The following is a 15,239-nucleotide window of genomic DNA, read 5'->3' as shown; positions in this document are numbered from 1 at the left end:
ACGTCCATCTGCTTGATTCAGTTTGAAACAAGACTTGTCTGTCCAGGTAACATGTTTCCAATCATCAACAGTCCAATGTCAGTTTTGACAGGCCAAGGCAAGGCATAAAGCTTTCTGTTGTGCAGTCATCAAGGGCACACGAGTGGACCTCCAGCTCTGAAAACCAGTATCGGTGATGTTTCATTGAATGGTTCACACACTGACCCTTGTTGATGGCTCAGCATTGAAATCTGCAGCAATTTGTGGAAGAGTTGTACTTCTGTCACAGTGCATGATTCTTGTCAGTCATCATCATTGGTCCTGTTCTTGCAGGATCTCTTTCCGGCCGCCTCAATGTCAGATTTGAAGTTATACCACATTTCTGATATTCACAGTACACTCATGAAATGGACGTATTTGAAAATCCCCTCTTCATCACTCTCTCTCAGATGCTGTGTCCCATTGCTCATACGCTGACTGTAACGCCACATTCAAACTCTCTTAAATCTTGATAACCTGCCATTATAGCAGCAGTAACTGATCTAACAACTGCACCAGACACTTGTTTTCTTATATAGGCATTACTGACCACAGTGCCATATTCTGCCTGTTTAGATATCTCTGTATTTGAATGCGCATGCCCATACCAGTTTCTTTGGCACAACAAGTACTGTTTTTGAGTATTACACAGCAAAAAACTTCTCAGTGATTTGATAAAGGTTTTGAAACTAAAAGCCTAAAGACACCTTTATGTCCTCTTTGAACACAGTAGCTGTTTAGTTTTGTCAGCTTCTAGCATCAGTCAAGCAAGTATCATTAAACAAAACACAACAGTTTTCATGTATCAAACTTTAGAGTGTGCCTCGCTGAAGAGGGTTCATCTAATTTCAAATACAACTTTCTGTATCATGACAATCTGTATTACAAGAAACTGCAGCACAATTAATTTAACTTATTGTCACATAACATAGAATTTATTTGAATGCGAGTTTTTACACTCGTGCAACATAACTATTGTCTTATCTCTGTGACACCTTTGGCACTGAATATTATCAGTAGAGATTAGTACTGTCAGGTGATACTTTTTCATATCCTAGTCCCTGAGTAGATTGAAATAAGATAAGAGTTTACACTTGTCTGCATCAATTAGCGTATTAGTAAAATTCTTCTAGCAGTTACAATGATCTCTTGTTTTCTGTGACATAGTTGTTGGTTTTTTAGGTACTTCAGATGGTCTACCGTAGCCCTGTCTTTATCTAGACATAACACTGCTCCTTACTTCTGGATATTCCATTATCAATTAAAACATAGACCGCAACTGGCTGTTACACAAAATTCAATTCCATCACACCAAAAAGACCACCAAAGTGCTAGAGCAAACTGAAGGAATGCCTAATACAAAAGTCATTCTATTCAATTAGTGAATTTTTTAGTGTGTAGGAGCAAGTTTTTACTATACAACTGAGTTAACCATTCAGTGTAAGCATAAATATAAACTATTTGTTGCTGTAGTGTTATATTGTTGCTCAAATACACTACTGGTCATTAAAATTGCTACACCAAGAAGAAATGCAGATGATAAACGGGTATTCATTGGACAAATATATTGTACTAGAAATGACAAGTGATTACATTTTCACACCATTTGGGTGCATAGATGCTGAGAAATCAGTACCCAGAACAACCACCTCTGGCCATAACAATGGCATTGATATGCTTGGGCATTGAGTCAAACAGAGCTTGGATGGAGTATACAGGTACAGCTGCCCATGCAGCTTCAACACAATACCACAGTTCATCAAGAGTAGTGACTGACGTATTGTGATGAGCCAGTTGCTCGGCCACCATTGACCAGACGTTTTCAATTGGTGAGAGATCTGGAGAATGTGCTGGCCAGGGCAGCAGTTGAACATTTTCTGTATCCAGAAAGGCCCACACAGGACCTGCAACATACGGTCGTGTACTATCCTGCTGAAATGTACGGTTTCGCAGGGATCGAATGAAGGGCAGAGCCACGGGTCGTAACACATGTGAAATGTAACGTCCACTGTTCAAAGTGCCGTCAATGCAAACAAGAGGTGACCAAGATGTGTAACCAATGGCAACCCATACCATCACGCCGAGTGATAGTCAGCATGGTTATTACGAATACACGCTTCCAATGTGCGTTCACCGCGATGTCGCCAAACACGGATGCGACCATCATGATGCTGTAAACAGAACCTGGATTCATCCGAAAAAATGAAGTTTTGCCATTCGTGCACCCAGGTTCATCGTTGAGTACACCATCGCAGGTGCTCCTGTCTGTGATGCAGCGTCAAGGGTAACTGCAGCCGTGGTCTCCAAGCTGATAGTCCATGCTGCTGCAAACATCATTGAACTGTTTGTGCAGGTGGTTGTTGTCTTGCAAATGTCCCCATCTGCTGACTCGGGGATCGAAACGTGGCTGCACGATCCGTTAGAGCCATTCAGATAGGATGCCTGTCATCTCGACTGCTAGTGATAAAAGGCCGTTGGGATTCAGCACAGCATTCTGCATTACTCTCCTGGACCCACCGATTCCATATTCTTCTAACAGTCATTGGATCTCAACCAACATGAGCAGCAATGTCACGATACGATAAGCCGCAATCGCGATAGGCTACAATCCGACCTTTATCAAAGTTGGAAACGTGATGGTACGCATTTCTCCTCCTTACACGAGGCATCACAACAACGTTTCCCCAGACAATGCCAGTCAACTGCTATTAGTGTATGAAAAATGGGTTGGAAACTTTCCTCATGTCAGCACGTTGTAGGTTTTGCCACCGGCGCCAACCTTGTGTGAATGCTATGAAAAGCTAATCATTTGCATATCACAGCATCTTCTTCCTGTCAGTTAAATTTCGCGTCCGTAGCACATCATCTTTGTGCTGTAGCAATTTTAATGGCCAGTAGTGTACTTTGATATGGTTAATTTCAATGTGTACACATAAGTGTTAATTCTGATGTGTGTAATACATTTTTATTCCTTCTAGTGTTCCATTTTGTTACTATCAATGTTGTTATGAATTAACCATATTGTGTGCTGCTGTATTGTTAACATTGTAAAAATAGTGACGCATTCCATATCCTTGCAACTCCATTGCTATCAGGATCAATGGAACTCACAATAAAATAAAATAAAATAAAGGAAAGAAACTAACCTCAGGTCTGCTCTGTGTTAGAAGAAATTGTAAACTTTGATAGTACAAAATAAAAATCAATGATGACATTGCATTTAACAGTGTCACAATGAATCCTCCTTAAAACCAAACAGAAAAATCAATACAGATCAGAAATCCATGTCTTGCAGGATTTAACTCCCCCATCCATGTTTTGGATGGTCTTGACCCATTTTCTCAGTGTAGACCATATCTTTATCTGGCTATAACTCTGAGACTGGACTTATTACATTCAGCTAACTTGACACAACTGAAAGTACGTCTGATGAACTACATGATGCCAGTAATACATTTTCATCAAATTTGGACTTGACCCCTTTCTTTCCATGTAGTCTTCACTTGCGAATGGTGGCTTATTACACTTTGTGAAATGAATTGAGTCTGCACCATATTCATTTTCATGGTAGACCAAGAGTAGCACTGTTAAAATGTTTTGATTGTGCAGAAACTGCCATATATTCCAGAATAGTATGTTAGACAAACCATAAAATTCAGTTGTAGGTAGCTGTTATCTAAATGCAACAAATAGTTGAACTTAACGTCAAATTTTAAACTGCTATAAAACTCCATTCTTAATCTAGTTCATGCTTGTCAAGTATCACATGAATAATGTATTTTCTAGAATCTATAAAATTTATTGTGATATTATTGTGGTTGAAAGAAAATTACTATATAATGAACATTTGAGGCATTACTGAATCAGTAAATAAATGGCTACCAGTACTATAATCATTTATGGATTAATTTCTGCAGGAAACTTCAAGGTTGTGTTTGTTTAATGTTCTAGAAATATCTGTATGTTCTTATTCCAAGTACATATTCAAGTGTATTTCATACAATTATATTCCAGACACAGACTTTGTGAAGACAATTACTTTTAATCAGTCTTAAAAGGTATATGATGGTAAACTGCTATAGTATACAAGTTGACTTAATTCTGCTTCCTTCCAGTGGATGCTCAAAAGGAATTATTGAAGTATGTACTGTACCAGGGGTCTTAATTACTGCCTCATTTCTCAGCCGCATGCTGCCTAGTATTAACACGATGAACTTTTCACCTGATGGTAATAGGATTGCTATTTCAAGCTTCAATGGAAGATTAAAAATTTCAAGATGGCCTCATGATAATGATGTTCTAGAGATTCCAACCTTATCTACATGTCGGGTAATGTAAAAAAAGTCTAATATTAAATATGTTTTATCAATTGAACTGTAACACCACTATCTGTGACACATTCAAAACACTACTCACATAAAGAATTTCTTTTAGTATTATAAAATACTTGAGAACATAAAATACTTAAATTTGAAAATACATAGATTTATTTATTTAGCATATGGCATTACACATGAACAGCGACTAGCAATTGTGGATTACATAGTTTTACAAAATTTTACAAAAATATATTAATTTCATAATTTGAAAAATAAGCCTATAAATAAATATCTAATTTGTCAATCCATTCTAGGGCTGCATCTGTCACTTCAAAGAAATCTACAAATTTCCCATGTTAGGCTCTTCTATTACAGCTTGTTACAATGTGATGGATCGTCTGGTGTTAATTTCCACAGCCACACTGATGAAGCCTTTGCCCCATTGGTAGAGTTTTTCAGCACAGATGCAGTGGCCTGTGTGGATCTGATTGTTTTCCAGTCATTTCACATTAGTTTCATACTGGCTGGTCTTGTCAGGTCTTTGGAGGGTCTGATGTTCCTCATGGACAATAGTGTTCCACATTTCTGCCCACTTTTTGTTGTTACTGAAAGTAGCTGCCTGTAGCGATTCTGCCAGGACAGATGGCTGCCTAGATTTTAATCAGTTCATTCAGAGTGCGAGAACATCATAGTGCATTGGAAGCTCAGGGACTTTAAGTAATTTTAATTTTGAGGAGGGCGTTCTGTCTTTGGAGGTCTGGTGGCGCAGTGTTGCTTAGAGGTGGTAACCAGTATGGAGGAGTAGATTTGATGCAGCCTATTATTGTCCTCATTGCTGCATGTAGTGCCATGTCAATTTTTCTCACATGTGTGCTACTGAGCCACACTGTGGCACAGTATTTGTCAACAGAATAGAACAGCTCGAAGGCAGCGCATCACAATGTCATAGCTCTTGCACCCCATGAGGTACCACTCAGCTTCTGTATGATGTTATTGTGTGATCTCAGATTTGCTGTGGTGTTTTCTATGTGCTTTCTGTAAGAGAGGGTTCTATCAAGAGTCACTCCTAGATATTTTGGAGAGTCTTGGTGATGATGGACCTGACCATTAAAAGTGACATTCGACTTTGCATTAGCCATTCTGTTGTTAAGGTGAAAGCAGCTGACTTCTGTCTTTGTTGGATTTGGTATCAGTCTCCAGTTTTTGAAGTATTCATCTATTGTGCTTAGATCTGCCGATAAGATCTCCTCACCAGCTTCATAAATTACAGATTACTACTTAGAACAGCAATATTTAAATAAGTTTCATCACAGATTGTAACAACAATAAATTCTCAGCTCTTGTAGTGCTAAACAATTTAATTTTGATGAGAGCCAGGCCCACAGCCTGTATGTAATTATTGAATGTAGTTATTCCACTTGTGCTGTTGAAAATATTTTTTGCAATAAATTGTTAGCTTAACTTTGATGGAAAATACAGACAGAAATTTATGTATATGCACTGATGAACAACTGAATTAGATGCACCAACCTAGTAACATGTAGCACCCCACTTCATCCTGATAATGTTGATAATACACTGACAGGAACTCTGTGGTAGTACAGGAATTGAGACGTCTTTATCCATGACTACTTAGTTACTATCCACAATCTATGGAGATTAGTTCTAGTATATATAAGTACTAATAGCTCTCTTACATTTCTTAATTTATGAGTGTGCTCCTTTATGGAGCATACAAGTTGTTCAGTCAAATTTGACTCCCTGTTCTGCATTCATAGGTAGCACACCATGCCTAGTGCACATCCTTATGAGAGCCAGAAACTATTTGTGATAAGAAAAGAAATTTACAACTGAAGCAGTATTTTCAACATCTGGCAAATTTACATTGACTAGGAATGGTATACTTGGGTCACCACTCTGTTTGCGCATGACCTCAGTGGCACTGAGATTGCTTTGAGTCTGCCTCTTAAAGATCCCATTGAAGCCATAATCAATATGACCAAATTGGATTTCTTTTTGCTACATTGATGTGAGCATGGTTAACTGAAGCCACTGTGGCCGAGCGGTTCTATGCACTTCAGTCTGGAACCACGCGACCACTACATTCGCAGGTTCGAATCCTGCCTCGAGCATGGATGTGTGTGTGTCCTTAGGTTAGTTAGGTTTAAGTAGTTCTAAGTTCGAGGGTACTTATGATCTCAGATGTTAAGTCCCATAGCACTCAGAGCCATTTGAGCCATGGTTAACGGATGGTAAATCCAACCATAGTTTATCTTTGTAGTGTTCCTCTATGCTCCTTATCACTTGCATTTTGGCCTCATATTCATCTCTGCCTACTCTCAAGATAATAACACCTTTTAATGGTACAGTCTGGCTGCTTACAGCTTCTTTCCTTAACTACATGGCACCACATCAGAGAAATTTGGGCCCTATATCAATTAGAAAATGGACACTTTGTCCATTGTAAATTGTGTTAACAAGCAGATCTTCCAAACTGTCTTCTGTGTAGATCTCAGTAACTACCTACCTCTTCTTGGGGGCAGCAGCAGTGGTGGCCCTTCCATTCCCTCTCTCATTTAACATATCCCTCGCATTCCTTTCTCTAAAACTCCTTACTGTGTAGCCTCTCCCTCCACAAATGAAACATCAAATCTCCTTGTGAGTATTTGTAGCCTGTTGCATGTTTCCATGGTAACTGGTTCCTGTGCAAGCTTAGAACACATGACAATCTGGTTTATGGCCCATTTGAGGTCTCTGTAGCTCTTTCACAGATCAAACTGTCATTTGCATGACTTCTTCAAATGCCTCATAATGTGTTAATCTGACTGCACAATTGATTTTGCACTATAGCCTCTTCAAAAATGTATCTAATGGCCTTTGTCCTGCTTCAAACAATTTTGCTTCATGGTAGGAATTGTTCTCACTGATCTCATATATGTTAGCATTAACTTTCCTAATGTGGGCACAAAATGCTCAATAGATTCTCCATCCAGTATATGCAGACTGTGGAGATGTTCACTGTACAAAATTGTCTTGTTCTTCCTCTTGTGGCATTGCACCAGTGTCCATTTAGAAATGTTGCAGGTAGGTACTTGTCTGCACATGGTATCAGAAGTAACAAAATGAAGTGCATAAGCTTGGATTCATTTTGCCATGGTTAATTTATCCCAGTCACTCTAGGATCCTAAAGTTGCTGCATTTTCCAGTTCACTAAAAACATGTGAACATCCTCGTCAGATTTCCCATGAAAGGGTGGGACTGTATGAATTAAAGAAAAATTCTTTTTAGAATCTGTTGTACTTTCATCAGCTGTATTTGTAGTGCAGCAGTTTACTTGATCTGCATCTGTTTTTAATTGCTGAATTTCTGAGTGTAATTGTACTATAACAGTCTGCAAATCTGTAACTTGTTGTGCATCTATTGTAGTTAATGAACCCAGTCAGTCTATTTTTAGAAAGTTGCCATCATTGCTGTTCCCTTGTACACAAAGAAAAACCAGTATCAGCTGCAGTCCTACCTTCAGTGCTGTGTTTTATTCCACTGCATTGCCTGAAGAGATGCACTGTGACAGAAGAATGGTGTCTTCATCTGCCTTGTGCTGGTTCCATCTGCAAATATGAAACATGAATATTCACAAATAATGCCAATCACCACTGCACCCTACTGGAACATTGTGGGTTCTCTTCTCTCCCCAGGAAAGGAATTCCAGAGGATTTCACTTCTGACAACTGTCTCATACACAACACAGAAGCCCAATATGGATGCCCGGTGGCTGATGACAAGAGTAACCATGCAGCCAGTAGAAAGACTCACTTCTATTCCATGTGGATAGCTGACTTGTGCAGACAATGACCCAGAAATGCGGACTCAGTGGGTACAGAAATGTGTGTTCCATGCTAGAGGGTGAACGATCGCTTGCCTACTTCCTTGTTCCCTTACAGTGTGGTTGTAATCTGTTCCATTTAATCCCAATAGGAAATGTTTCACAACTTCCAACATGTTAGGCTGCTGCAGTCTGGGGTGCTATTTGTGTTCATGGCAACGATCTTAGGCAGTTGGCACCATCTGAGCTGTATGCGTCTTACCACATTGGCATTGGATCTGATAGATCCCAAATTTTTGTATTCTGAGGTCATCTTTGACACTACAAAACACTTCCTATGTTTTAGGTGGTGGAGAGATCGTCTTATCATTCCATATAAGGCCCCACAAAAGTAATAAATACAATGGCTGCATCCTCCTGAGGTTCTTCTTCCATTTCCACCAGTTTTACAGTGAGTGTAGGACATAGAGCTCTGTGAATTTGCCACTCTTTGTAGCCATTCTTTTGAAATGTTATCCTGAGAGGTTTATGTTCTTGATAGAGACTTTCATTGTCAGAGAGGGTGCAAGGCCTTTTGTATTGATGGCATACCCAAAATATTGGCAGCTATGGCTTGCACCCTTTCTGAAAATTATAGTCTTAACCAAGTACTTGACCATCTTAAAACAGTGTTCCAGAAGAATGTCTACTGGGAGTGGCAAATTCAGAGATCCCTATGTCCTACGCCAACTGCACAACTGGCAGAAACAGTAGAGGAAACTTGAGAGGCTACAGACATTGCATTTATTCCTTTTTGTGGTGCACTATCCAGAGAGATAGAATGAAGTCTCTGGAAACACAAGACAGTCTTCTGCCCACTAGTTAAAACACTGACACTGCTTGTTAGTGTAAAAGGTACCTCATACTATGGAAATGTGGGGTCTGTCAGATACCCTGACAATGTGGCAGCACATATATAGATCAGATAGTGCATACTCTTGAAGACTGTTGCAAGAACGCAAATGGCACCATCAGATTAGCAGGTGCAGAACATAGCCTATCTAGATTAAAAATAATGGATTACAGCCAGACTAAGGTTCTGGGATTACTATCATTAAATAATCTATTGAACTTTGAGTAAGGGAACTGTTGATAGATTGTGATAGTGGTTACATCCTTATTAATACCTGGGAACCTCCAGTTACTCTCATTAAGGAGAAGAAGGAAAAGCCATATGATAAACTAACTGTGGAGGTATGCAAAGCACAAATTAGGTCTAGCCAGAATGTGTAACTGGGCATGAACCTAGGACAGAGTAGCATGCCATTGGGAAGAGTGTGGGAGGAGATGCTGAGTATGGATGGCGTTTATAGTGGGAGACTGGAGGGAAGGGGTGAAGAGAGCAAAGTGCCCACATGTGGTCAGTTCATCAGTGCATCTGGTTGTGGCTAGGTGGTCACTTGTCAAAATATTTTATACTGAATTCTGGTTGCTCACCCATGAACTATTTTATCCGACTGAATGACAGTGAGTACCCCTCCATATACCTTTTCTCTAATTTAACCATCATTGTATTTGTGGGATGGATTATGGAGGATGTAATTTTGTTTTACTCCTATTGGAACACAGGTTCTCAGAATATTGAGATTAAGACTCAGATTCACCACTCCTTCCCTGTAGCTCTTGCCATTGTAGACCTTGTCATGCCTAGATTTGTGTGTCATTTCAACCTTTAATCCTTCTGTGCTGAAACCCCCTATAAATGACTGTGCCTGATTGACCATGTACTCAAACAATATCTGCTCTGTTCACTATCATCTTAATTTTTACACAGGATATTGATCATTTCGAAGCCTCCTTGTGCTTATAAAGCTATTCTTACCATGTAACGTCTTCTAATATAACAGCCATCTGCGAAGTTTCAAAGACTTTCATATTATCTATCATCTTACTGGCACAGATCATGAACAGTTATGTCCAAATTGCATTTACTTGAAGTGTGCCAAATGCTATTATCACATGTATCGGTGCTCACTCATTAAAAATAATGAACCAGTTTCTGTTTGCTAGGTAATGCTAAATTCAGTCACCTACCTGTTATGTTACCTCATAACCATTTCTTTCGTGTAGTAGGTAAAAATGCAGAATCGTACTGCTAAAGCAGTGTATGGCTTTCTCAAAGTATATGGAATGCTCCAGTCTAGTCCAAAGATGCAGTTCTGTCACATATTGGATGCAAAATCTTATGAAGGAAAAGGTACATTGGCTGCAGACTCGGAGGAATCTGGTTCAAATCGAGATGGTTCAGTAAAATATTCATCACCATTATTTAGTCATCAAGGATGGATAGGTGGTGATGCAAAGTTCCTGATCCGATACTTTGTGCCAATGTCCTCATGTAAATTCTTAGTCAGTTCAGTCTCTTGTAAGTCAGAGTATTGGACTCCTCCTCCTCCTCCTCCACCACTACTTCTTCTTACAGGTTTTGATGAAACCACAGAAAGCTGGAAAATTATTTCCACAATTTTAAGGTGTACTGCCAGGTAAATAGCGTCAATGAGCATGAAGATAGGTGCTTTTTTGCTGCCTAGTAGCAGTAGCTCCTAAGGTAATGTAGAAACTGGACTCTGAAGACACAATAATTGGTGACCAACAATCTGTTACACAAATCCATATCTTTGCTCCCCAAATTATCATTACTAACAGGCAATACCTGCTTGCCATTTACCTCATATATGCGAATAATACTCCTTACCACAAAAACACCACACTTTATCTAACTCATCATTTTCTCCAAGTAGCTCAGCCCCACACAACATGTTTACAGACAGCACTGATCCTATGCCCACCCATAGCTGATTCCCTGTGCATTGTGGTACATTATCATGCAAACTGATTCTTGGTGTCTTGTATGCATCTTAATTAGTTCATTTTTCCTGAGACGTGAACCTCGTGGCAATATGTCACTTACAGGTTTTTCCCATATGGAACAATGGTTCACAGAGTTCTACTATGCATTGTCGAAGGTCAATTTTGGCACTGAGCTGATACAAATAATTTAACCATAGTATTGCACAGTAACCATCACCTGTGAAAGACAGAACTTCCATATAATCTTGGAAATGTTTTGCTCCCACCTCAAAATTTAACATTGTTGTACCTTGTGAATGAACATCATTACCACTTGGTCAACATAATCTGAACCACGCAGGGTTTAACTGCCTCAATCCCCTGATTTCCAAACTTGGCAGAGATGTGTGCCTAAAAATTTGTTCCCCCTGTCATCCTCTATACCAATGAAGCAAAATTTCACTTCAGTATACATTTCTAATGAGTTAAAATTCACTGGGAGCACCATCTGGTGGATCCTGGGACACCCACTGTCATTTAATGGGTGGTTATTCCCATTTTCCCCATTCCTCTTATGCCATTTACTTCCCTACAGTCCCATTCTCATCATTAAATGCCTGAATGACCAGAGTGGTAACATTTTATATTACATGTGTTAACTTGAGTTCATGACAGGAGAAACAGCTTTTTCCACTATTTCTTCTAAAGTTGTTGCTGTGTCTAATGGCTCCAGCAAAGTCCCTTGAAAATTCCATGGGTATTTTCATGATACTTTGATTGACAGTCCCTATAAAAATGTTCCCCATATCCTCTGCTCTGCTTCTTTCAGGAGGACCTTATTGCTGTTGTCACTGTCCGTTAATGCAAAGGCATTAACATTGATATTATTTATTCTATCTATAAGCTTACAATGGATTTGCCCTGTATCTCTGACATGCTATCTAGCTGCTTGAGATAGTACTCATAGTTACTCTGTTTTCTGTATCGCTGTATGAAACTACTTCTCAGCAAGTCAAAACTCTAAGTATTTCTGAGGCCCTCATGATAAAGTACAAACATTTTCACATCCCCTGTTAAATGTAATTTGGCCATTTGCAACAGTTGTTCATCTGTCCAACCACCCAGCTTCACAGCTGTCAACAGGTTATCCACAAATGCCGTTACATCCCCTCTGCCATGCTTGAAAAAGGATCAACTAGGCTAGCAGTAGTAGCATCTAGGACAGGTACTAAATTCTTGATAAAATTCAAATTCTCTGTCCTTTATCTGACCATCCTGATTTAGGTATCCCACGATTTCCCTAGATCAGTTCATGCAAATGTCAGGATGGTTCCTTTGAAAGGGCACAGCTGGTTTCCTCTCCCATCCTTCCCTAATCTGAGCTTGTGCTCCATCTCGAATGACCTCGTTGTCAACGGGACATTAAACACTAATCTCCTCCTCCTCCTCCTCCTCCTCCTCCTCCTACAAATGTCCACAGCTTGTGGTCTCATGGTCACATTCTCGATTCCCAAGCATGGGATCCTGGGTTCAATTCCCAGTGGGGTCAGGGATTTCCACCTGCCTCGAGATGACTGGGTGGGTGTGTTGTCATCATCATTTCATCCTCATTCATGAAAGTGGCGAGATTGGGCTGAGCAAAGGTTGGGAATTTGTACAGTCACTGATAACCATGCAGTTGAGTGCCCCACAAACCAATCATCATCATCATCATCACCACCACCACCACCACCACCACCACCACCACCACCCCAATTCTCTGCCTACATATTATCTATTTGCACTCATTGCACTCCCTGGCCTAATCCCTATATCTTCTATAAGTGAAGCACATTACAGGGGTCAACTGAGTACTGGGGAAACTATGCGCCAATAAATTATATTACATTACATTCATCTAACCGGACACATTCTGTCCTAAGTATCCCTAAAATTCCCTTTGTATTTGTTGAAGTCTATGCCCTCATTAACCTTCAAAGATTTCATCAGGTTTTCCTGCCATTGCACATATTTGAAGGTATAGAAGTGTTTCTACATGACTCACTGTTATGTTTGTTGACCTACAATCATGTTTGTTGTCACTTCTGGTACCAGTTGTTATCATCAATGTGGTACAAGCAATATTGACCCCATAATATGTCAGAATGATGCAGGAGAATGGTTGCCTGAGCAGCAAGTACAATGAACCATTTCCTTGGCAATTGTGGAATAATAAATGCAATAGTAAAAAAAATTAATTATTCAGCAGAATTCATATAGCCAATATAAATAGAATCCCAGAGGTGTGCAGTGACTCTGGGTGATGGTACTTGCCCAGCAGAGCATGCAGTAATGTGAGGCAGTAACAAGGATGTAAAGCAGGAAATCAGTCACAGAAAGGAGCAGTGTCAGCACCTCAATAAGTGGACAACTGTATCAAATGCCAGGCACTCAGTGGCAGCCATCACAGGTGTGGGCCAGGCATGCTACAGGGTGTAGATGCAGTAATGAGGTAGCAGCTTGCAGTTGCTCATGTGCAGGATACGTCCAAGTTTGGACTGGGAACCAAGGATGTCTTTGAGGTGCCCAGGAGTTGGTAGATGTCAGCCTTACATAGGCCCCAGTTGGAAGGTGCAAGTTTAGACCCTGGCAGCTTCAGGACCAGTGGATAGTGAAGGTGAATGCTAGTTGTAGATAAAACTCAATGACCCACACTGGGTCAATGGCTGGCATGAAGGCATTCACATTTTAGACAGCAGTTGACAACACATACTGCATGGCTGGAGCGGCCATTATTTATACTTGCTTGCCCCGGTGTTATGAAATTGTGCCACTTCGTCATGTACAGGGTCATGGTGCAAGCATCAGGGACTGGAGTGTGGTAAGCATACTCCTCACCAGTGCTGGAGCAGAGGCTTTTCTCATGCCAACTCAGCAACTTTCCAGCACTGACAGTAGAATCTGGAAGGCAGTTTGCAATCTTGCCAGGCTGAAGATCATGGATAAGGAGCTATCGTGGGAAGGTGGTAGCATAACAATATCTTCTTTATGTCCTTCTCAAACTGTATGGGGTGAAACACAGTGAAACATACAGTTGCAGAATTAAGAATTCTGAAATCAGGTTGTCATAGTTGCGCAGTAACGTGTCAAGTTGGGGAGAGGAAGACTATTTTGTCTCAGCTTTAGGCTGTTAAAAGCTGATTATACCTAATAGTTTGAGAGTTGCTTAGGCAGGTTTTAATGCTGGCTGTGTTATGATTATCAGGGCAACCCATAGAAAGTAGCTTTCAAAACGTATTTTGTAAATTGTTAAGTATTCCAGCTGAGATTTAAAAAAGCTATGGCAGGAAAATAATGTAATAAATCCAACAACATGGTCAGATGTGAAACAGTGTTGTAAATGGCATCTAAGCTAATAAATGTGTTTAAAATTTATTCTCCTTTTTTCTCCTTTGAGGAGTGTTAACATCATTTTTTGATGGCTGTTGTTGTTGACATTCAACAAGGTTTTCTCTGTTGGCCTGATTTCCTTTCTTTGTGAGATTTTTAACATTCAGTCCCAACCTAATGTTATTGGTATTTTAATCTATATATATATAAAAAGAATGTCGTGTTAGTTACACTATTCATAACTCAAGAATGGCTGGACCGATTTGGCTGAAAATTGGTGGAGAGGTAGCTTAGAACCAGGAGACGGACACAGGATACATTTTATCCAATTCAACCACTATAAAACATGGTATAACAAAAATGCACTTGGCATGGAATAACAAAACGCAAATGACAGCTAAACGTCTATGGTTAAGTACCAATATATATCATTGATTAAAAATTTAAAGAAATAATTTGTATTTTCTTTGAATCATCATTAACAATGCCGCGACCAAGATGATCGAATATTTCTTGACAAAGCCGTAATCCAAGGAGGATACAAAACATTGCGAATGAAAGGACTGTTAGTGTCTAAGAACAAAGATGTAGATGACCTAAACTACATAATTCAGAATGAGATCGTTAGTAAAATGCATTCATTCAAATCTATTGACTGTGTAACAAATGAATATGAAGCCACCAACTATCCAATTGAATTTTTAAACTCCTTGGATGTGCCTGGCTTACCACCACATTATTTACACCTAAAAGTTGGCTCCGTAATTATCATGCTTCGAAACATAAACCAACCAAAACTGTGCAACGGTATGCATTTGGTGGTAAGTAAATTGATGAACAGTGTTATTTACATGATAATACTCAAAAGAAAATTTGAAGGT

This window comes from Schistocerca piceifrons, chromosome X (genome assembly GCF_021461385.2).
Source record: "Schistocerca piceifrons isolate TAMUIC-IGC-003096 chromosome X, iqSchPice1.1, whole genome shotgun sequence".
NCBI classification, from domain to species: Eukaryota; Metazoa; Arthropoda; class Insecta; order Orthoptera; family Acrididae; genus Schistocerca; species Schistocerca piceifrons.
This window is presented reverse-complemented; position numbering follows the sequence as displayed.